The sequence below is a fragment of the Rhododendron vialii genome, chromosome 6a (genome assembly GCF_030253575.1).
Source record: "Rhododendron vialii isolate Sample 1 chromosome 6a, ASM3025357v1".
In the NCBI taxonomy this organism is placed as follows: domain Eukaryota; kingdom Viridiplantae; phylum Streptophyta; class Magnoliopsida; order Ericales; family Ericaceae; genus Rhododendron; species Rhododendron vialii.
The window spans coordinates 40,078,728-40,104,387 of record NC_080562.1 but is presented as its reverse complement, the minus strand read 5'-3'; the positions used below and the strand labels follow the sequence as shown (position 1 = coordinate 40,104,387).

The 25,660-nt window shown below is 41.6% G+C and overlaps 1 long non-coding RNA gene and 1 pseudogene across 1 annotated transcript; one reads left to right on the top strand and one right to left on the bottom strand.

Moving 5' to 3' along the window:
* The window catches only part of LOC131330929 ((-)-germacrene D synthase-like), a 92,765-nt pseudogene that overhangs the window by 14,764 nt on the left and 52,341 nt on the right, over positions 1 to 25,660 (top strand).
* LOC131330942 (uncharacterized) lies at positions 693 to 22,789 on the bottom strand. The gene is made up of 3 exons (XR_009201284.1): positions 22,728 to 22,789; positions 1,511 to 1,788; positions 693 to 914 (listed from the first exon to the last, which is right to left on the bottom strand). It is a non-coding gene; the product is annotated as an uncharacterized LOC131330942 (long non-coding RNA).

Below are 25,660 nucleotides of genomic sequence, written 5' to 3'. Positions count from 1 at the left end.
AGTTTTAAAGAATAGGAGGACATCCAAACTCTATAAATAGCAAGTACGAGAGCTCTTCTGTCTATCCAACCAGCTAGAGAGTGAAAGCAAGCACTAAACAGTGTTCTTTCTTGTTTTTTTTTTTTTAAACAGCAAAAATAAATTTCACTAACTCATAAAACGAAGTACAGAGGTAATAGGGAATTGGGTACACCGGTCTAACCACCTAAGACCCTCATCTCCTAACCATACGGAGGAAACTGATTTAGGCCCAACAAGTTGAGCCCAAACCAGGAGGAAAACCCAAAAAACAAATCAACGGTCGGTAAGAAACCAACCCAAACTAAAACAAACAAAAAAAAAAAAACTAGCCCAAACAACGTTGGCCGGCCCAACCACCTGAAAAACAAACAAAAAAACCCAAACCAGTAAACACCAAACCCTAGCCCCCCGAGAAACCCAAAACAAAACAGCACCCACCTGCCGCCGACAACCGCCGCTACTACGACCATTGAAACCTGCACCCCAACAACTCCGGTCACCAGCAGGGCCGCCGTCCAAGTACCCAAACATCCACTATACTCCACCATCAGCAGCCACCATCTTCGACTCTCTGGTGCAATTTCTGTAATAAGTTGAAATCTAATTTCGCAAAATCTAATAGAACTTTGTTGTGGGAATCATCTTTTTCCTTGTCAAGCCCAAGTGGATGGGCTGATCTAGAGCATGAACTACTTGTGCTACAATTGGATTATTGCTCAAGTTTGGTAGTGCAGAATTGAGGTGAGTGGTGGTAAATTCCAGTGCTTCATCTAGCATGTCTTCTTGATGAACCCTCAGATGTGTAGCTTCGTACAAACTCAACAATCCTCTCACATCACCAATCAATGATTCCTTAAATTTCCCTTCGTTGTCCTTGAAGTTGTTGAATACATCTGCTTAAACGATGCAAAAACATGCATGCATGATCAATTTGAAGACAAGATGTTAGAGATATAAAAATTATAAGAAATTGTAACGAGAATCAGTAGTTGTGGCTTTAGAAACTTTCATGAAAGTAGTCAAAAGGCAATTATTTTTGTATGATAATAACATATATAATACCCTTGCCCCTGGATCGTATGATCAATCCTATAATTAAATATTGGTAATTTCACAAGCAAAAAGATCACTATGAAAAAAATAAAAGGTTTTCCGGGCTCCATAAAAAAACAGATTTTGGCTATGTTTTCCGATAACGTATATATGATTTCCAAGGTCTCCTTTATCGTCATTTATATACGCCCTTTTTTTTTTTCCTTAATTGGTCCTGTTTCCTACTTTTTGATGAACTTTTCTCGATCAATTACAAATACTTACATATACACACTCACATTCACATGGAAACACACACACAGTACACATTCAATGTGTGTGTGTCCTTGTTTATATATTTTTCCGTTGAGAATAACAGATTTCAACCAAAATATGGGTACTACAAAAATCGGGGATGTAACCAAATAAATATAGGTAATGAGTAAAAGAGAATTACCACAGGAGAGAGGATGTCCTTGCTGTCTAAGCACTCGAAATGAGAGAGCCACAGTGTAAAGATCTTTATCGTTGGCCATTTCATGATAGATTTCATATATATATGTGTTGTAATGTTGTCTCAATCTCTGTTTCGAAATGGTAGCCTACGCCTAGGCGTTGAATTGCATCAATCAAGCTCAACTTCTATGAAGGTTTATCAGCACTTGCCACTATCATCTCTCTGACTTTTGCTTTCATGAGCTGCTCAATTCTTCGCTCCGTTTTAACATCCGGTTCCTATGAAAACAATGATAAATATGCTCATTTGGAACTAGTCTAATTAATGTAGTTGTTTTACATGATACTAATTAAACATGTCACAAATGGGTGCCACATATTACGTCTATAAGCTATATAGTGTTCAAACAACAATACTTGTCACCAAAATATTACCGAAACATTTATAACCACGAAATCAAATATCCATAACAATCTTGGCTTTGTGAAGAGAACGATGAAAGTATACATGATGGAAAAGAAGATAGTGAAATTATATATATATATATATATATATGTACTACTACGTAACTCAATCAAATAAGAATATTTTTATGCTTGTTTTTCACTATATATCCTAAACCGAGATTAATATATAAAAAATAGCATTTATGTTGATCATATTGGAAGGCTGTAAGGACTTAATTTAAGTATTCTACATATGATTCAAGACAATCTGAGACAATTTTACCATGGCGACAGAAGCGTCAGCAAGGAAATAATTTCCCCAAACACTCGGATGAAAATTGGCAGAGCGACCTGGAGTGACCTCGGGTACTTTGCCATGGGTTAATGTAAGAGTTGGGTTAGAGTTTATTTCCATTTTCCTAGTGGGTTGCTTTGGAGGCTATGAAGGGTTAAGAGAAGGGGGAGCTCGACTAAACTAGAAAGAACACTCTTTTAGTCTTTGCTTTCACTCTCTAGCTAGTTGGATAGACAGAAGAGCTCTCGTACTTGCTATTTATAGAGTTTGGATGTCCTCCTATTCTAAAAAAATTATATAATAAAGATTGCATGCGAATATAGGTCTTGAGTACCCTAACAGTTGATTAGATTTTTGGCCTAAGAAGTGGTTATTTCTCAAAATACTTGGGTAAAAGTAAAAAAAAATTACTTTTCCGATTCCTCTCGTCGAGACGAATTAATAATCCACAAAAGTTTGGCACAAAACTAACAAATGTAAAAAAAATGAATAAGAACAAAATTTTCAGATTTAAGTGAGTTTAAGTTCATAAGAATGTAGTCTAAGTACATATTAGGTCAATTCAAATCTATGAACGGGTCAATGTTGTTTGCTTACGTTTTCACTTCAAGTTTCCTCCCTCCCAATGAGGTTGGCACCTATGTCCTAATACTATCATGTGCATACCACAATCCCGGAGGAAGAAACAAAAAGAAAGACATTGAATAAAGTATTGGACGTACCCCAAAAAATACAATCCCAATATCAGATCCATATACTAAATTTTGATCTTCCTGATTCTAGCCAAGCTCCTCTTGAAATCTTTAATGGAATAATCCTTGATGTAAAACTTTCCTTTTATCCAAAAACTCATTCTAGTCTTGACCAAGTCACTTAGCTCTTCTACATCTTTTGAGATATTGTTGAAAATAAAATCATTCCTTACTTTCCAAAGGGTCCACAAGACTGCAAAAAAACATGTCTCCCAGCAGAACTTTTCTAAATTCTTAAAAGAATCTAACTCTGACAGGGGTATCCGACAAATGGTTTTTTTTTTTCAATCGCTAGGAGAGATCAATTGAGAAAGTCAAAGGCAATAAGTGCTCTTGTATAAGGTCACATGTTCTATTCTCATAGAGGCCAAACATTCCAAACCTTGGGATGTGTCCTTTTTATCTCTTTTATTGTATGTTCCGTCTATTTTATTTTCAGTGAGATGTACTTTTTATCTCTCGTTTTTTCCCTCGATGTACTCCTTCGAGATTAATAAAATTTCGTTTGCCGAGCAATAAAAAAAAAACATTTCAAACCTTGGGGTCATTACGGATTATGTCCCGTCGTTACTTTTAGGGCTCCAGAATTAGTCGAAGTGTGCGCAAGATGGCCCGGAGATTCAGTTATCAAAAAAAAATATTGTGAAAGTTCGCGAGATAACAAAGTCCAAACAACTCAACTAATACAAGAAATAAGTCCATCAATTGTGAGAGTCCAACAAATGGGTTTACGGCTGTCGTTGGATAATCCATTTGGCAAGAAACCGAGTTTGTCCAAAATGTTATATATACACAGGTATCCTAAATATGTAAGCTTGTCTAGGATGTGGAAAAGGAAGCCAAGCAGTGACAGAGGTGGCATTTCTCTCGGGCCAAAACGTTATTTGTCCATAATCATACACAAAATTAATATGTTTTCTATACTATCTTTTATCGTAGTACAAGGAAATTGGCAGAGGAGTCACAGTCTCATACCCAATATAAGACAAGTCACACGAAAGAAAAAGAAGAGAGAGATTCTTAATCGATTGCCAAAAATGGCATATTCACTAGAGGGAGAAGTCAAAAAGTCAATTAAATGAGTTGAAAGTTTTGAGGAAAAATACACATCGAATGCATGATTATTAAAACATCATCCCATTTAAATATCGGTAATGGTAGAATTAAACATCATCCCATTTAAACATCATCCCATTATTAAAAATTCCACGATTCCTTTGGAAATTTGGCCTCTTTGGAAAAACTTTCGTAATGGTAGAATTACATGTCGTAGTAGGTGGTACTAGGGGTGCACATACATTGGGCGGGGCCAGGCTTGTACTAGATAATAACCAGACTTATGCATATTCAAGCCCGGCCCTCTAAAAGTTTCAATATTTCTAAGCCTGTCCAACTAGCCCATTTTTTTAAACTTTAAAATTACACGTAGTTTTGTAGGAGAGTTTCCACAATTCATGAAAAATAAGGCTTCTTGTTCAAGAACGGTTTATTACAGGAAAAGTTAATTAATATAGATTAACACTTCGTATTAATTAGAATTTTGACCTTAGAAAAGTTATGCAATGACACTCACTTTGTTTGGTTCTCCTCTCAAAAATGTTCTTTCCAAATTTTTTGATCGTTTCGTCATCCGTGTTTTTCGTCTTTAATAAGTTTTTATCAAGTCTTTTTTCTTATTTTTTTTGGATGTATATAGCACTTTAAAAAAAAATCACTAAAAACGAAAAATACACAAATTTATAAAATATTTATCTAAAAAATTTATTTCAAAACTGACAACCAAATAAAACCACTATTTCATATTCTTCTAATGTATTGTTTTATTCTCCCCACAAAGTGCTTAATAGTCCGACTATGGGTGCGCCATTTGGTGTACACTAAATGTACACCGGGTAGTGTGTTAATTGTTTCGGGATTTCACACAAATATAATGCTGCGAACCTCGGGAACACGTGTTAGCATGCCAATGGTTCGGTCTTCTGGTGCCCTGACCTCAGTGCAGAGCTCTCGATACTGACCGTCCGATGAGGACACATGTCAGAAATCCAACGGCTCGGTGCACGACGCTTCATTTCCCGCGTAGCTTTTCGATCTTCTCATTATAAATAGGAGAGACAGAGACAGAACCGCCATCCTCCCTCTGCTTCGAAGACGAATCGCCGCCGCCATTGCTTTCTGCTTTTCGATCAAGATTTCGAGCGTTTTGGCTGCGGATCTTCACATGAAACTGAGGTATGTTGATCTCCTTGCTTTAATCTCCATGTCTTGATCATTTTCTTCGAGTTTTTCGTCATTTTTTGCACGCATTGCGGCTAAGCCACCATTCGCCACTGTCTGGTTCGCGGCGATGCTGGATTTTCTCCGGCACCGTTCATGCTCTTCCCGAGGCCTATATTCTTCCCGATGCCTAAATTCATCCCGAGGCCCATCTTCATCCCGAGACCATAGGAACTATTACCGAGGAAGAGTGCTCTGATAAAAATCGAGATTTAGAGACTCCGAGGAGCAATGACCATTCTATCCCTAGCATTAGATTTTCTAACTTCTCCTAGGCACATAGCTAACGGGTTTTTGCATTCTTTTCTTTGGTTAGGTAGGGGCAAATGGTCATTGAGCTTTCTTCTGGCAGCTCCAGTAGTTCAGATTCTCCTTTTGAGATTCCCGAGGACATCCACCAAGCACTCCGAATCCGAGCATTTTTTCGAACCACGATTGACCGTATTGAATTGCCTGACCCTTCTACAACTCATCGAGAGGTAACATCATTCGATCCCTGGGAGATGGAAAGTCCTAGTACTTCGGACCAAGGGGCGGGACTGTATGCAGACGCTGCCGAGGAGGTCTGGGGTTGGAGAAGACCAATGAGGCCATGCCTTTATAAAAACCAATACTTCGATGGCACCTCGGCCGCCTACGCCGAGTTCAAGAGGGTTTACAGTATCCCTTCGGACGTTGAAGTCCGCCTTCCGAACGCCGACCCCAAAGATCTTTCGCACCGACAGGGGGAGTTGATTTTTCCCTGGATGGCGATCACCGAGGAGGGGGGGATCAGATTCCCACTTCACCAATTTGTCCAACGGGTGCTTCGGACCCTTACCTTAACTTCTTCCCAACTCACAGTGAATTCTTACCGAATCATCACTAGCACTATAGAGCTGAGAAGGCAATACAACTTGACCTTTGGGCTCGAAGAGCTCTTCGGAGTATATTTGGTAGGAGTGAACCGAGAGAACGATCGGTATTACCTCTCATGTAGGACGGGGTATGACACATTTTTGATTGACCACCTGCCTGATTCCGAGGAGTAGACGAGCATCTACGTCTCGGTCACCGGGAACTTTATGTTCGGGCCCGGGGAGAGTGTGGACACCGCTACCACAGTTCAGTTTGAGACCAGAGCTTCTGGTCGATAGAACCCCTTCCTCGGTACACATACTGCATATTTTTCCAATCTTAGCATGTACTGATCTCTTTTATTGGTGTTTTTCTTTCAGCCGAGGGTGTTGTTGCAGAGCTCCGGGAGAGAGCTGTCCGGGCAAGGATAACAGCCGCCTACGCCATCCCTATCACAAGTCGGTATGCCCCTGATCTGCTCGGGTATGTCGCCACTTACACCTGCTTCTTGAAAAAGAAATAGAGGCAGCAAGGGGTCCCGCGGGCAGGCCGAGGACGAGGCAGAGGAATGGGGAGCGGAAGAGGAGAAGAAAAAGGAAATGGGATGACCAAAGCAAGAAGCAGCACGTCGGAACCTCGGGGTGTCATATGCGAGGAGATCGACCAAGAAACGCCAGAAAGGACCGGGCTAAGCGGTGAAGTGGCTGGTCCCGAAACTCGGGAGGTCCTGAATTTGAGGTGCGAAAGGCCGAGGAGCCGAGGCCGAGGCTCTGTCTCCGGTACACCCGGTGCCGGTACCACAAGGGTGTCCCCCGCTTCTCCCCAAGAGCCTCCTGAGAAGAGAACTCGGTATGAAGAAGGAGGAGATGCCCGGGAGAAAGATAATGAGCCTATCCACATCTCCGAAGAAGAGATGGGGAAAAGGAGTAGGGACAGAAGACTGCAGCGGGGGAAGGCGGGCGCTGGGTGCACCCAAGGGAACTTCAGTGGGCTCCAGAATTCTGTCATTACGCCGGGCGCCAGATCCACCATGGGGATAGCGTAAAAAACCTCGGTACAGCGTTTGGGATGCTCCGGTGAAGCATTCTTCTGAGGGATGCCCGGGCTGTCAAAGGCTTGACCGAGGATATTACTGCGGAGATAGCCCAAGCTCTTTTCACTGTAAGTTGGCATTGTTTTGTGCTTCGCTCTTATGGGCTCCCCGACTGGCGCGCGCCCGAGAGAGTCGCCACCCGGATTTTTGAGATGGATGATCCGATAAACCGATGACTTGTTTTGAAAAAGGCTTTTGGTCTAGCGAAAAACGTTTAGACTTTGGGTCCATGAGCCACATTATGAATAGGGAAGGTTTTGTCGAAAAGCACCCCACTCGCCCGGTGAAACCGGTCTCTACTAAACATTTTCAAAAAGGAAACTCTTCATGAATCTTTTTGAAAATAAAGCTCTTTTAATAAACAAGTAAGAGGGGAAGGGACATGGGAAAATATATCACCTTGACGTGCGTGTGATGCTGTCTGTACAGAGGTGATAAAGATGATGCAGTGCATAAAAGAAAAGAGACGCTTCTAAATAAACTGCCTGAGTCACTGTGATCCCCTTCACGGCATACTGTAATATCACGCACGACTTTATAGTACACCGTGCGGGGTTTCTGTTTTGTTATCAGATCGTCATCAGCTCTCAGAATATAACTTTCATGACTTTTGACAGGCATCTGAAGATGCTCAGTCATTGGATCACTTTAGAACAATACCATTTCATCAAGCCATGGACATAAAATAACTTTTAATACGTTTAATCGCTTGAAATGATCGAGAAAGCTTTGTTTACAAACGGAACACGGCTCGTAGATATGACCTCATTCTGAGAACATTGATAACTGGTTTCTTTTTAACAAAAACAGGCCTTATGAAAGATGATTTTGATGCAGACAGTTTGAACAAGAAAAATAGTAACTGATGAAATGCTGTGCGTCTGAACACACTACACCGTGCGATGCATTGAAACGCCGCACGACATGGTGCCTTTAGGTCAGTGGCTGCTTTGTTTTTTAAAAAAGATTTTTAAGTCAAAGTTTTACCAAAGGAGGGTTAAGTCTGACAACAGAAGAAGCTCCCTCAGGGTCAGGACTGAGCCTAACACAAGGAAACTTGGTTTTTACCTTTGATCTTGCGCTTGGACAAGGACGGATGATGGCGGATGAGCGTTGGTGAGGTTGGTTGAAAGAAGAGAGGTATGGATGTGTGTAATAGATGGTATTGGGTGGTTGAGATCTTAAAGTGAGTAAAAGGACTCACTTTTAATGGTGAAGAGAAAAATGGGGACTTTGAGAAATGAGAAACCCAGAGAATGTTTTTAGAGCAAACTTTCTCAAGACTTGGAAGTGAGGAGTGGATGTGAAAGCATAATGAGAGAGAAAGAGAGTTCGAGGCCCCTTTCTCTTGAGTGGAGGGGTGTATTTATAGGCAAGAGACAAAGATTTTGAATTCAAATGGTGGAGGTATTTTTTGGGCGGGCCAGAAGTGCCTTTTCAGCTTAGCCAACTTGTAGCTGTGGTTCAAGTGGGCGCGGCCGACAGCTAGCTGAGCCAGTCAGAACTTTATCCAAAATGTCGTGCGGTTTACCTCATGACCTCGTGCGGCATAATGAATTCTATTATGCCGTGCGGTGTAGAATTGTGCCGCGCGGTGTAGAATTGTGCCGCACGGTATTTTAGGTCCAGTCTAGGGCTTTTGGGCTTTTGGTTTGGGGTTTGAGGTTTTGGGCTGAAGGGATCCTTTATCCAGGCTCGCAAAGGTATCGTTTCCTTTATTTCATCATCGGGATGTTTAAAGGCCCTCCGAGATCTGGATTGGGGTATCTACAGCTCTTTTTGATTTGGGTGCTTGCACTTTGTGAATTCTTCAATTTTCTGCTGGTAGGCTGGCGCCCGGGCATTGGTGGTGAACGACCGATGCTAGGAGCAGGAATGGGAGATCAAGGAGCTGAAATGGGCCGTTGCCCAGAGGGAGGATGACCTAAAAATAGCTCGGGAAAGTTGCGACCTCTATCTTGCAAACTTCCAGAGATGTGATCGAGATAAAGTGCTTGCCGAAGGACGAGCTACAAAGGTCGAGGAGGATGCAACAACTCTGAGTGTCACACGAGCTCGGGAGGTCGAGGTTGCGAGGAACAAGGGTTATGATGAAGGCTGAGATGCTGTCGGAGTGAAGTATAAGAAGCAAGTCCGGGAGATTGAGACCGAGCTCTACAGAGATCGATTCTTGGACGGACTTCGGTATGGCCATGAAGCTTTGGTAAGTAAGCTTAATCTACCAGAAGACTCCGAGCTCCGCGTCGTGCCCCAGCCTCCTCCCGAAGAGCTCGTGCTGCCCAAGGAAGAGAATGAGCGGGTGTCGAACCCGGAGGAGTTGCAAGTGCCCGAGGAACAAGCTGATCCCAATGCCCCCGCTCCTGTTGATGTATAGGAGAACTCCATCCCTCTTTTCTGGAAAATACTTTGAACTTTTGTGATTTGCCATTTGACTGGACGGCTCCGGACATTTGGAGTTTGTCGTTCTAGAGTTTGTAAATATTTCTTGTTGTGATAGGCGCCGAACATTTGGCCGAAGCCTGATCGTTTGTAATGGTTTTAAGTAGGATTTGAGCTTGCGATCCACTCTGGTTTTTGCGAATGAATGCTTTCTTTTCCTGAATATTACGTTTATCTTTGAAATGCTTGTATGAATTTGTGGTTACTGCCCGGGTGTTATTCCCCCTGCCTTGGTGAGACTTGTGGAGTTGTGAAACAAGTTTAACCGAAGCATGGACCAAAGCGTTCGCCAAATATAAAAAGATGCTAATTCAGAGAAAGATGGTTTGTTGGTACCTCTTGCTCCGGTCGGATCTGCTGTGTATACAGGCATGGAGGGAACCAAAGCATAGGGGTCGATTTTCGAGACCCCAGCCTTTGGGAAGGTCGGAAAGGGCCGAGTGATCTGATCCGAAGCAAGTATTTAATAATTTTTGAATTTCCATGCCCCTACTTCGGGTTAAGGTGATTCGGCTCATTGTTTTAAGAGACTTAGATGAGTGATGTGTAAACTCATGAGTCGGTAGGGCTGCTAGGAGATTTGGGCTGAGGTCCCAAGAGTGAGATGACGTCAGCCAGGACTTCAGGACGTAGCCAAACGAGCAGCGTGTGACTGCAGGTGGGTCGGTATAAGGGACTCGGGAAAAAGCCGAGTATCCTTAAAGCGAACGACCGTAAGTCCAAACGACGACTAAGGTCGGGGAAGACTTTGAGGGAGTTTTGCCCGAGGGTATTACCCAAGAGAAGACATAACCCCTAAAGTCGAAATAAAACGGTTCGATCGATGAGGAACCGAGTGGAAAAAGTAAATAAGAAACAGAAAGAACAAGTATTGGCAAGAAAAGACAATTCTCAATAATACTTGTTTGGTACTTGACATTACAGAAGCAGGTTGTTCCCAAAACAAAATTATTGAGATAAAAACCGATAGAAGGGAGAGCAACGGATCTTTGGAACCGAAGGGCTGCTAGCCTTAGAATTTCTTCAAGTTGTTTGCGTTCTAAGTTTTAGCAATAGGAGAACCGTCTAGCTTTTCCAACTTGTAATTTCCTGAACCGAGCTGCTTAAAAACTCGGTGGGGGCCCTCCCAGTTGGGCATTTGCTTTCTTTTCTTGGATTTCTCCACAACCTTTTTTCCAGACGAGGTCGTCAGGTTTGAACGACCTGAGACGGACACTTCAGTTGTAGCCCTTTGCGACTTCCTGTTGCTACGACGCGAGCTTTATCCTTGCATTTTCACGTTCCTCCTCGGCCAAGTCTAGATTCGAGGCAATGCTATCGTTGTTCATCGACTCGTCAAAATTTTCAATACGCATTGTTGGGAGCCCGACTTGGAGGGGGATGACCGCCTCCATTCCAAATGTCAAGGAGAAAGGGATGCGACCAGTGGATCACCGAGGTGTAGTACGGTAGCCCCAGAGTACCCTAGGTAGCTCCTCTGCCCACTTTCCTCGGCGTGACTCGAGTCGACGCTTGAGTCTGGATGAAATTGCCTTGTTTGTAGCCTCGGCTTGTCCGTTACCCTGGGGGTAGGCTGGAGTGGATGTGTACCATTTGATGCCGCACTCGTGTAATAAGGATCAGTATTTCTGACCGATAAACTGTCATTCGTTGTCCGTGATGATGGCGAAAGGAACGCCGAAACGTGAAATGATTGTAACACCCTGACCTAAAATTCGTACGTGGTTCGGTTTAATATAAAGGCAATGTTGGGATCAATATATTAAATTATTTAGTCTTATTTTCGAAACGAAAATTTGAAGCGGTTTTTCTTGCAAGGAGCGTGGAACAAAACAAAACAAAAAAAAGGGAAAGGGGGGGGGGGGGGGTGGGTGGTGAAATACAAATATTTTTTCCCTTTAAGTACATAGTGGTTTCTATCCTTTAGGAATTAAAAAAAAAATATAGAACTTGCCACAGTAGCCTATAGCTACCTAATGTAGCTTAGCCAAGTCATGCACATAGCTTGGCTACACCACTTGAGGAAATGACACCTTACATTTTTACTGGCATCTGGTAGATTAGGTGTCAAACCTAGGAAGATTAGGAAACACTATAAATAGGAGTCTCCTATTTTTAGTACATGGCCAAAATAGTAACTCAAACCTAAAATACTTGTACGGAAAAAGAAGAAAGAAATGTCCAATTGGTTAGCATAACAAAAGAAATAAAGGAAGTTAACAATAGTCCTGTCCAAAGTCATATACCACTGCCGAAGTCATACACCATTGCCGAGCTATCGCGCTCTATCGGGAGGTTAGCAAGAATACGAGTTAAGTCTCCTCCAAGCTTACAAAAAAACTAAGGTGAGATACTTATACTCTAGTTACATGATTTTCTTTTATAAAAGTAGCATGATTTTATGTTGAGAAAATATTACAATTTTTTTAGATATGCCATGGAAAAAGAATGACAAATTTTTCATGTTAAAGATTAGAACCACGTCAGATAAAGGTGATGACGCTCAAAAATTTAAGCTAGAAAATGGAAGCGGTCAGACAAAGGAAATGACCTATTGATGCATCCAGATAGTTGTTCCGAGTTTGGGGGACGCTTAAAAAGATACCATAACACAGAAGGAGTTATACGGATGGAAAGAACAAGGTCCTAGTGGCTAGTGACTTGATCATTTCACACAGCAAGAAAGGTCGCTCCCCTACAGAAAGATTAGGCTGTTGGATGAACATCATAAGATTATTTGTTTGAGATTATGCAAGCATTGATGTTAAGAATTGTTTCCATGGTATAAAACGTGCAACTTTGGTATTTGTATCTCACACGAGCATTCGGCTTATGAAAATTAATATTTTTCACAGATAATGAAGAATAGAGATGGAGTTGCTGCTGCCCTGGGACATGCTTGTTGTATTTTTGTGTAGATATTGTAAAGATGTTCTCTTTCAGAAGACTTGGGTTTTGTAATAAAACTTAATAAGTGTTTTTGAAATAAAATAGTTATGTTTTTCTCAAGCTATTGTCTCCAAATTAATTTATGGAAAAAATGAGAGGCTTGGATGAGCGTTAGGACTCATCGGCCGGTCACGATGACTCGACACAAGTTCCTAGAGTAGGGGTCGTGACAATGATATTTCCCCAAACGAAACGAATGACGTCTGTTTCTTCAATAGTTACCAAGGGTTCGGCTTCAACCCATTTTGAGAAATAGTCGGTGGCGGTTAAGAGGAATTTGAATCCTCCTGGAGCAACGAGGAGCTTACCTACGATATCCATGCCCCATTGAGAGAAAGGCCAAGGGCTTGTGAGAGGGCTAAGGTCCTGAGTTGGCTGGTGGATGATAGGGGCAAACATCTGGCATTTCCTACAATGCCTGACAAATTCTTCAGAATCCTTCTTCATTGTTGGCCACCAATAGCCTTCGGAAATGGCTCGGTGAGCAAGGGACCATCCACCGGAGTAGCAACTGCTATCGCCGACGTGGAGCTCGTCAATGATGCCCTATACTTGGTGGGGGTGTGCAACCAGTAGATATGGGCGGTGAAAGACCTTCGGTAGAACTTACCGTTTGGATTGAGCTAAAAGAGAACGGCTTTATTGCGGAGTCGGTGAGCGTCCTTCTTGTCGAGAGGGAGGATGTCATCTCATAGGTAACCAATGATGTCGTCCATCCAGCTCGGGCCAAGTTCTATGTTAAGTACTTCTTGGTTCAATACTTCAAGTTCGAAACTGGGCTTGTCAATGGAATTGAAGGAAATAGAACGGTGTCTTGAGGAGGAGCACACCGAAGCGAGCCCTGCAAGGACGTCGGCATGGGCATTCTGTTCCCTGTAGATATCTTCGACTCAGATAGCTTTGAAATTCATGATGAGTCAGACGGCGGAGCTACGGTAGGTACGCATTCGATCATCCCGAGCTTCGTATTCCTCGGAGAGCTGGTTGACTACTAATTGGGAATCGCTACAAATCACAAGTTCTTCGATACCCAGGGCTTCGGCCGTCTTGAGTTCTGAGATCAGTGCTTCGTACTCAGCCTCGTTGTTGGAGGCTGAGAAGTTAATAGAGAGAAAGCTTTCATGTAAAACACCGGAGCGGGAGAGGAGGACGACTCCGGCTCCTGCACCTCGGCTGTTTGAGGAGCCATCGACATACATCTTCCAGACATCTCCATGAAAAAGCTTCCATGTTGTGCTTGGGCTTGCCTGGAGTATGGCTTAGGTGCTTAGAACTGGACCAGAAGCGGGAGGGTCGGTTGGAGTGAGTTCGGCGATGAAGTCGGTGAGCGCCTGAGCTTTGATTGCTGTCTGAGGCTAGAAATGGATTTCGTAGTTTGTGAGCTTGATAGCCCACTGAGAGATTCGGTTAGAAAGGTCCGCTTTCCGGAGGAGAGATTTAAGAGGGTATTCGGTGAGGACGATGATGCGGTGCGACTGGAAGTAGGGAGCAAGCTTCTTGGAGGCTGAGACGAGGGCGAGGACAAGTCTTTTCAGTGGTAGATAATGCATCACGGCGGGAGTCATTGTCTTATTAGAGTAGTAGATGAGTTGGTGCTCCCGTCCTTCTTGTCGGACGGGCACCGAACTTATGGCATGCGGAGAGACGGCTAGGTACAGGAATAAGTCCTCCTGATCTCGAGGCGTGACGAGGAGAGAGGCCGTGGAAAGGTAAGTCTTCAACTGTTAGAGGGCTCGATCATAATCTTTTGTCCAATTGAAACTCCGTCGGCTACCCTTCAGGAGGGCGAAAAATGGCTGGCATTTGTTGGAGGAACGACTGATGAATCGATTCAGGGCGGCGGCCATGCCTGTTAAACGTTGAACGTCTCTTTTGTTGTGGGGAGCCGAGAGTTTCTCAATGGCAAGTAGTTGAACGGGGTCGGCTTCGATACCGCGTTGGGAGACGATGTGGCCGAGAAATTTATCGGAGCTTATACCGAAGGCGCATTTTTCAGCGTTGAGGCGGAGCTTATGCTTTTTGAGAATTTCGAAGGCTTCGGCGAGGTGGGTTAGGTGATCACTGGCAACCATGCTTCTGACTACCATGTCGTCAATGTAAGCCATCATGGTGTCACCAAGTAGGCGCTCAAGCATCTTGGTTATCATTCGCTGGAAGGTGGCTCTGGCGTTTTTCAAGCCGAAGGGCATAACGAGATATCCAAAGATTCCGTGAGGGGTGATGAAGGCCGTATTTTCGACGTTTCCTTCGCTCATGGCAATCTGATGGTAGCCCCGGTAAGCGTCCATGAAACTAAGTCGGGCATGGCAGGCTGTGGCGTCGACGAGCTAGTCAATCTGTGGAAGGGGGAAGAAATCTTTCGAGCAGGCGTCATTTAGATTGGAATAATCAACACAAACCCGCCATTTGTCGTTATAATCAACACAAACCCGCCATTTGCCGTTCTTCTTTTTGAACACTACGGTGTTGGCTAACCATCTAAGGTATTGCACTTCTCGGATGGCCTTCACGTTTAGGAGCCGGTTGACTTCGTCTATAACAGCTTCTAAATGGATCGGGGAGGATCGCCTTGCTTTTTGCACAACGGGGCGCTTGGCTCGGTCAATGTTGAGCTCGTGGCAAATAAACGAGGGATCGACACCGGACATTTCATATGGGATCCATGCGAATACTTCCATGTTCTTTTTTGAGGAAGTCAAACGTCTCGTTTCGGTCGGCATCACTAAGTGAGGAACCGATGAGGAAGAAACGGGAGCCATCTTCGGTGATCGGGAAAGTGACAATCTTCTACTGCTTTCTCGTCGGCTGATCTGCCGACGTCTTCCAGGACTGGGGCCTCGGGGACCCCAATGAGGTTGATCCGGAAAGTCTGTTTACTGCTTCGGACCGCGTTGACGTAACATCTTTTGGCTACGGTTTGATCTCCGTATACGTCTTCTTGGCGCCCATTGGCATCGATGAAACAGACCACCTGGTGATAAGTGGAAGCGATGGTCTTCAGCTTATGGAGCCAAGTGCGCCTGACGATTGGGTTGTAAGGGCTAGGAACGTCAACCACCACAAACTCTATGTCAAGGACCATAGAACCGACGCGGACGGGGAAGATGATCACACCAAGGGGCCACACTAGGCTTTCGCTGAACCCGATGAGGGGAACTTCAGAATTTGATCCATTTTATAAATTTCGTTACGAAGATGAACGGATAGTCTTCAAAAAAGACGATATACACACCCCAAAAAAAAAACTAATGAAGTGCTTATGGAGAGGGTTGGTTTTATCTCACCTTGTGAATTCACTAAGCTCTCTCTGGTGCAATTTCTGCAATAGGTTGTAATCTAATTTGCGAAATCCAATAGAACTTTGTTGTGGGAATCATCTTTTTCATAGAAGGAGTCAAGCCCAGGTGGATGGGCTGATCTTGTGCTGTAATTTGATTATTGTTCAAGTTTGGTAGTGCAGAATTGAGGTGAGTACGTGGTGGTAAATTCCTGTGCTTCATCTAGTATGTCTTTTTGATGCATCTTCAGATGTGTAGCTTCGTACAAACTCAACAATCCGCTCACATCACCAATCAACGATTCCTTAAATTTTCCATCGTTGTCCTTGAGTTTGTTGAATAAATCTACTTAATGTTTTATTTGAATTGCTTTTTGAAAAAAAATTCTCAACTCAAAAAATACTAATTACTCTTACTTTCAATCATTACTCACTCCTCTCTCGAATCATTTTTCTCATTTTTCTCTCTATCTCTCTTCATCATTACCCTACTTTCAATTATTATTCCCATTTCTCTCTCCACACATAACCTTACAAAAATTTTTAAAAAATTTTCAAAAATTCATCCTAACACAGCATAAACCATTCAAAAACATGCATGCATGATCAATTTGAAGACAAGATGTTAGAGATATGAAAATTATAAGAAATTGTAACGAGAATCAGTAGTTGTGGCTTTACAAACTTCCATGAAAGTAGTCAAAAGGCAATTATTTTTGAATAATAACATAATACCCTTTGCCCCTGGATCGTCTATTTTTTTTTTTTTTTTTGTTTTTTCTCAATCATTGTTTAACGTACATTATAATAGATTATTATGCCCTATTCCACTACATACGTTGTTTCATGAGATTTCAAAATCGCCCCTCAACGGTTGGCACTTTCACACACAACGACGAAGACCTTTACAGTGTGGCTCTCTCATTTTGGCTGCCGAGACAACAAGGACATCATGTCTCGATCTTGTGGTAATTCTCACCTCGTTGATCATGTGCTGAATGGTTTACACAGATGTGTTTAACAAATTCAAGGACAGTAAAGGAAAAATTCAAGAATTTGTAATTGGTGATATGTGAGGAATGGTAAGCCAGTACAAAGCTACACATCTTAGGGTACATGGAGAAGATATATTAGACGAAGCACTGGATTTTATGATAACACAACTCAACTCTGCAGTACCCAACTTAAACAATGCTATTGAAGCACAAGTAGTTCACGCTCTAAATCTGCCTATCCACAAGGGCCTGGCAAGACTCGAGGCACGGCATTACATCTTCTTCTATGAACAACAGGATTCCCACAACAAAACTCGATTGGATTTTACGAAATTGGATTTCAACTGCTTGCAAAATTTACATCATAAGGTGATAAGCGAAATCATGAGGTGATTTTCTTCGTTATTCAATTCGAATCGTTGTGATTTAACAAGTCTGAGATGTTGACCTTGTTTCATGGTACTTCCTTTTTTGTTTATATATGGTTTTCAGGTGGTGGAGTGCTACTTTTGGATACTGGGAGTGTACTTTGAGCCCCAATATTTTCTTGCTGGGAGGATTCTAACCAAAGTGATTGCCTTGACTAATTGATGACATTTATGATGTCTATGGTACCTTAGAAGAACTTGTGCTCTTCACTGATGCATCAAAGGTTAAAATTCATATCACTGTTCATGTCATTTGTTTTGATATGACTCCTTAGAAGTATCAAAATCACTTCAGTTGTTTTGATATTGAGATTTCAAGATGGATAAGTGAAAGAATTCATGGCTTAAAATTTGAAAAATGATTTTCGATATAAATAGAATTAGCTTCATAAAATCTACGATCCCAACACAACCTACGAAAAATGCAAAGCTTGCTAGTTATTTAACAAAAGGACAATGATTTTCAAGTGGGAAATTAGTGTTGTGGATCAACTCCCAGAGTACATGAAACTGTGCTATCAAGCGCTATTGGATGTTTACAACATGATTGATGAAGAAATGGCTATGCAAAATCTGCAGTAAGCCACAACCTGAGTTATATTTTATGTTGTGGAAAACAAAAAATAAAATTTCTTTAATACTGATTGCTCTTTTTAAAAAATTCCAGATGAAGAGCATACTTTGAGGAAGCCAGATGGTTTCACGAAGGTTATGTTCCGAATATGGAAGAGTATATGAGAGTTGCCCTTGTAACCGATAACAACTTCCCTTGGCAGCATGGGAAATTTGGTGACCGAAGAGGGTTTCAAATGTGTGTCAAGTGATCCATTAATTCTTGAAGCTGCATCCGTGATTTGCAGACTCATGGATGATATGGTTGGCCACAAGGTAAGATACATCGATGACTGATTAAAAAATATGGTCTAAAATAAATCATGAATGAATCCAAATTCAAATATATTGTTGCAAAATCATATGATTACGGGGTGCAAACTTTGATAATATTGATTACCTTGCAACACATTGTTAAAACTACAGGAGGATTTTCATTTTCTTTGAGAGTGCGTTCACCCCTGATGCCCTAGTTGATCCATCGCTATTTATAAACCAACCGAAATATTGAGAGTATGGTTCATTATTTGGAGGTCTTGACCTTGCTCAATTACAAGTCTATTAGACTATTAGTAGAACAATGTGGCTGCAGAGAGAGGTTGATTATGGTGAATCAAACTTGTGTCAGGAAACTAATGTTGCATATCAACACCGTGACAAAGGTTGAGTCACCATAATTAGCCTTCCAAAGAAAATTTTGAACCTTTGCCTTTCCTTATTGTTACCCGCGGTATTGGATCTTTGTTCCCAAGTCATCATGTCCTTTTGCCCAATGAATTATCAGTCACGCAGACAATGATAAGTCCACCTTAACATTTCTGGTGTTGCAAATGCAGCATGAGCAAGAGAGAGGCCACATAGCCTCCGCAATTGAATGCTACATGAAACAACATGGTTTCAAAGGAGAAGAAGTTTATGTTGAATTTCAAGAAAGAGTTACAAATGCATGGAAAGACATGAGCGCAGAGTGTCTCCGCTCGACCGCGGTCCCAATGCCTCTCCTTGCCCGAGTTCTCAATCTTGCGCGGGTGATCAATCTTTTATACACGGGTGAAGATGGGTACACTAATTAATTCTGGAAAAAAACTAAAGAAGATTGTAACCTCGGTGCTTATTGATTCTGTCCCGATCAATTAGCGAACGGTTGTCTTAATGTAATCTGTTTATTTATAGTTTCTTTTTGGGGAGCATTTTCCCCTCTAAGGAAATTAGCCTATTCAATTTCGCAGTCTTCTCTCCATTTTCTCATTCATCGTGGGGATGAGTACAAACTTGGTAGAGATGTGTTCAGGTGATAACGAATAAAGATGTCTTTCTATAGTATTATTGTGTCCATTGTACAGTTGTAAGAGCATATCCGCAATTGTAATAATCAAAATTAATAACTAAAATGTGTCACGTCAGTATTTGAGTATTCATTTAGTCTATAATCAAACTTAACAACTACTATCTCCACATTGGTTATTTTTGTATCCCTAACAAAAAAAAAAACCCCCCACAATACATAATTTTGTCCAATCGCAAACAAGTTTCAATTACGCACCCGACCACATGAAATTATTCGTCTTGATGAGACTATTCATTGTTGATTTTTTTGGGTGGTGTGGTCAGAAATTTTGGCTTGGTGGAACATCAAGTGGGTTTGTCCATCGTCCTTAGCAGAGTTAGCACTTTGGTGGTTTGGGAATAGGTTTCGAAACTTGGAGAAAGACATCTGGGAAGTATGCTTTTTTTCAACGCTCTGATCCATTTGGTTAATGAGGAATAGGTATATATTCAATAGGGCAACCACCCAGGCTTCGGAAGTGGTAGATATGGTTAAAACAAGAGTAGTTATGTGGATGAAGGCTAAGTTTAACATGATCAAGATCTACACAGTGGAAGATTTCAAAGGGTATTTGGATGGGATTCGAAAAGTGAAAGTGTAGATTGGATAATAGAGGTGTTTTATCCAACTTTGGTTGGATATATTTCTATGCTTATAGTGGTTTGTAATTTTTGCTTTTTCCTCGATGTATACATTTGAGATTAATAAAAAAAAATTTTGCCGAGCAAAAAAAAAAAAGTGGGATATTTTTGAGTTATTGAGTTTTTGTTATTAGTAAAAGTTGTTAAGTTTGATAATGGAATGGGTGAAATTTGATTATTTGCTAAAAGACTTATAATTTTGCTTAATACAATGTGTGATATTTTTTAATTAAGCATTATTGTTAAATTTGTTTATCCACACCAATTTTGCTTATTACAATAGGGATATTCTAATATTGCTCCCTTTTATTAAAGAAATTCAGCTTCTCTGCAGTAGTTCCTCCTCCAGCATAACCTGACCAATCATCGCTGGACACCCGGTAGCCATAACCTTTTTTGCTTCCGATTGAAGTTTGATCCTGTCATCATTAGCAACATCAATGTTTTTTTTTTTTTTTGAATTCAGTCAATTCATTAAAAGCCCGAAGGCAAAGATTACATCGCAAAACATCAATGTTATGTTGCTGGAGTTGTATTTTCAACATAATCACATCAGAAATCCAAGCCATATAAACATCAGTCAAGCTTAAAGGTACCTGGTGAATATGAAGCATGAGAAAGAACTATGTGAACCGAAAACCAAACAAAATTTTGGCAGACCCTAAAGCCCTTCCTCCTGATATAGCTCGGATGGGACCTGTTGCCAGTCCTCGATTTCAAGATATGCTTGCGTCGTCCCTGATCGACTAAGGAATGTGCTTTCGGAAACATGGAGGGGCAAATATAACCATGGGGCTTCCTTTTCTGCCTTCCCATATTCGAAAAATGGCATCTGTCTTGGGATTCTCTTGCATCTGTCTAAGATATATATAGCCATGCAAGGATGGAGCCAGGGGACAAGTAGCGGCAGCCACCACAACAAGGATTTTAAAAAATTCAATTAGTATATGTAAAAAAAAAAATTATCCCCAAATGCGGCCATTAACCTGCCACCACAAGGACATCCTGTCCAATGATGAAACCAATCATGGTATGGCCAATGATGAGTATCTTTACACTGTATCTCTCTCATTTCAGCTGCTTAGGCAACAAGGACATCCTGTCTTGTGTGCTAACTCTCTTTTGCAATTCGACGAAATTTGTGGAACTCTATAAGGAAGCTTGCATGCACTTTGACAACCTTCTTGTTTCCTGGGGATAATTTGATCAAATCCTGAAAATAAACTCTTTCCGGCCAATTGCTTGATTATCACCTGAAATTAAGATGGTGTCTCTGATGCGACTCATAGGCCAGATGAGCAGTGTTTTCCTGATTCTAGTCATTTTGGGCGTACTATTGTGGCCATTTGCAGACAGACGGGGATATGGCCGGAGCTTTGAACTGCTAAAATTCTACTCGTACCCTATTATACTAATAGTTCATGCAACGCTTGAGTATCGTTTAATTTGTTGCGGCATTTCTACTCAGTTTGTCTCTTTACAAATCTACTGCAATTTTGTGGTAAAAATATTAGCATTTGGCCCCTGCAAACGACTGATTATCATGTGGTGGTCAGGGGCTTTCGCCACCGCACAATAGAAGGAGTGAACCAAAACTACTGAATCTAGGACACAAGCTAATGCGACTAACAACAATAACCATGGCTCTAGGACAGCCTGCAAAAGCAAACCTACACTAGGTGCTGGTATAAGAATCCCATCCACGACAACGTATTAGAGGATCCAATTGAAACCCCAGCTCACACCATTGCTGGAAAGCCCTGAAGCAATCATCAATCAGAAGTAGAAACCCAGACTAGCACACCTGACCACTAAGTATGTTGCTCTCACAAAAATGTGATGAAGAAGGACCTTGGACCATCACATGGTAGTGCTCCAGTAGCAAATCTTCAAACTTTTAAAAGGTTTACTTGGGCCATTGGTGCTTTGAGTACTTTTGGTGCAATTTTAACAATCAGCCCTTCCAACTTTGAAAACTTGGCCAAGATCCCTCCCTTATCACTGTTTCTGAGTCTTCCACTGATTGTAACACGTGATCATGTCGCATTTGGAACTATCTAATGTAGGCACTACATTAAATTCATGTCGCATTTGGAACTATCTAATGTCACCAATATATATATATATATATATATATATATATATATATATATATATATGCGAACCTTAAAATGAGGACCTTATATGCGGACCTCCCATTTCTCACATTTCCCGATCGGATTTCGATGATCCGAGCCGCTCAATGTGTTCAGAACGTGATTGTGAGAAATCGGCAAAAAAAATGACCGGGAATGGCTTGATTTGAGCAGTTATTTGAACCGTTAGATAAAAAACAAACAAAAACTGCTCGGATGAAGCCCTCGAAACATTATATTCATTCGTAGGCACTACGTAACATATATATATATATATATATATATATATCCCAAACCCAGATCAATATGAAAATCTCCCACATTTATGTTGATCATATTGGAAGGCTGTAAGAGCATCTTCAGCCTTCACCCATATTTTTCCTCAAATTTGAGTCAAATTTTGGGTAAAAATTCATTTTGGGTAGATACATCTCCAACCATCAAACCCAAATTTTACACATCTCCCTCTTTCTCTCTCTCTAACTAGCCGTTGGAGAAATAGGTCAAGGCAAAAGTTGTCTCAAATTTGGGCAAAAAAATGGGTAAAACCCAAAATGGGGAAGGGTTTGGGTCAAAGATTGGAGAGAGATTTTTGTGATTTTTGCCTCATTTTTAAATTTGAGTCTTAAAATGGGTCAAGGCTGAAGATGCTCTAATGATTTAATTTGAGTATTAATTCTACATATGATTCAAGACAATCTAAGACAATTTTACCGTAATGACAAAAGCGTAGGCAAGGAAATAATCTCCCCAAATGCTAGGATGAAAATTTGCAGAGCGACACTGTGTGACCTCGGGTATATTGCCATGGGTTAATGTAATAGTTGAAGTAGAGTTTATTTCCATTTATCTAATGGGTTGCCTGGAGGCTATGAACGGTAAGAGAAGAGGGAGCTCGACTAAACAAGAATGAACACTACCGTCGGCTCCCCTGTCCTCCGTCTTCTCGCCTCTGTCCTCTACGGCGTGGATCGCCTATGTCTCCTTCGCCTCTCCCGTTGGTTCTTTTCTCCTGGGTGTTCCGATTTTTGGCTTAACGGCTAGGGGGTTTCGATCGGAGGCAGCTGGTGGTCGTTTTGCTTGGGGTGTTTTGGTTTCCACGCCGTCTCGTCTGCTGGGAGGAACGGTTTTGTCCGCCTAATGGCATAGTGATTTCCTCTCGGCCTTTGCTTTGTGCTGCCCTTCTCTCCGATTGCTATGTTGATCTGCTCCGTCCATGGATTCCAGGTCGTCGGATGGTGGGCACGAGCGTGCATTTTTTTTTATTGTTTGGGGTGTGGGTGTATCGTCTTTTTTGAAGACTATCCGTTCATTTTCGTAACGAAATTTATAAAATGGATCAAATTCTGAGGGGTCTCAATCCTATAAAAAAAATTCTGAGGGGCTTGCCTCTTTTCCCCCTTATGTTGAAATTTTAGAAGCATGTTGAAATTTTATGGCAGCAGTCGGCAGTGGAGGATGATGCTTGTGCTATTCGGGTGCAACAACAGCAGCTTGTTCCCCGGGTACTGCCGGCACCAGTGGCATTTTAGCGGTCATCAATGGAGATTCATACGAGTCACGTTGGGACAGCAATAGGGACTAGTTCTCCGGTTTCTAGCGGTGGTTCGGATGCTTTCTCTGGTGGGGTGGTGTTTGGGCATGGGGGGTTTGGTTTTGGGTGTTTGGGGATTTTGTTGGTCTTGGACAAATGCTTGGGTCTCGGATATTTTTAGTGATTAACTTTAATTTCTATTTTTGTCTTTGTCCTTTTAATCTCTGTATTTTTGCAAAAATTAATAAAATTTCTTTTGCCGATCAATTGTTTTTTTTTTTTTAAAAAGCATGTTTTTCGTTTTCAGCTCCTTGATAAGAACCCAACGAAAAGAATTATGGGCATTTGATTGATTAAATCTTATATTTTTCATGGTACTATTTTTTTTGGTATAGGTGGTGGAAAGATTTGGACGTTGCAGGAAAATTACCTTTCGCAAGAGACAGAGTGGTGGAGTTGTACTTTTGGATACTGGGAGTATGCTATGAGCCCCATTATTTTTTCGCTATAAGGATTCTAACCAGAGTGATTGGCTTGCTTTCCATTACCGATGACATGTACGATGCTAGCGATGCTACCATCGAAGAACTTGTGCTCTTCCATAACGCAATTCAAAGGTATTTATATAAACTTCCCCCTGCGCTGACCTTAATTGCGATTTGATCGACCATGTTATAAGAATCAAGACCTTGAAATTAATGTTCAAGTTGAGATTAATTCCAAGACTAAAGGTTCAACTTGACTCTCAAGTATTGCTCCTCCTTCTGTCCGCACCTCCTTCTCTCTACTTTCTCTCTCTAAAAACAAAACCCCAAGAGTCCAGATCTGGGGAGGGGGCCGCCGCCCCCTCCACCCTCCTCTCCCTTTCCCATCCTCTAGTCTCCCTTGACCCTCCGGTGTATCTCTCTTTCCGGTTTGGTATGGCGAGCGTTGGTGTGTTTCAGGTGACAAAACTTCGGATGATCGGACCTCCGGTCAATGTTCTATGGGCTTGACTCGACCGACCACCGCCTTTTCTTCTCAGATCCGGCGGTTGGTGGCTGGCGGCAAGGTAATAATGGTGTGATGGAGTTAGGATTTTTTTTCTTTCTTGTTTTTTCTGTTTTTTTTTCCGGTTTTTCCTGGTTTCCCGACTGGTCTCCCTAGTCCGGAGTAGGTACCGGTCTGTTTTTTCAGATCCGGTGTGGAAGGGATGGTGGGCGAATAATCCGGAGCCTTTTGAGGTTTGTTCGACGATGGTGGGTTGTTTTCGGGGTTAAGATTGGTTTGATGAAAAGGGATCCCCTGTTTTCTTGCTTATTCAGTAATTAGGTTCCATCCCCGTAGGTGCTTAATCTCTATTACGGAGAACAGCTCTATTGGTCGAACTTCGTGTGTCGGCTCTGCGTTGCAGTATGTGCTTATTTCTCGGTGGTAGAGTTTAGGCTCCTACCTGATGTTCTTGTTGTTTAGCCTGTATCTCTGTATTTTCGTTGGATTCTTGAATTTGCTCGATGGGCACCTTTAATGAATGAAATATTGTATTTGTGAGAATGGCATTTGCGGCTAAGAATCCACTTTCCCATAAATGCAGTAAAAAGTAATTGGCTTTTAATTAGTACTTCAAATTACACGATCCAATCCGTAAAGAAAATTAAACTACTACATTTGTAGGGAATATTTTTAAAAAAAATTAAAGGTCAAAAATTTGCAAAAGCAAAAGGGAAAACAGAAACTCCAAAAGTAGAATCAAAAGTTAGTATCTAAATTTGATTTCGTCAACTATTGCAATTAATACACGTTCTGTCATTTCCCATTACCTATTTGATTTTCAGGTGGGAAGTCAGTGCCCCGGATCAACTCCCGGACTACATAAAATATTTCTATCAAAAGATTTTGGATACCTACAACATGATCGATGATGAAATGGCCAAGCAAGGAAGATCATATCTAGTCGAATACGCAAAATCCGCAGTACTACTTCGCCTTAAACAAACTTAAATATTACTCCTTTTACTTAAAATTGTTCTCGAAATTGCGTCTGATTGATACTAACTCATTGTCCTCATGAAAATGAAATGCAGTTGAAAGATATGGTTAGAGTGTACTTGATTGAAGCCAAATGGTATCACAA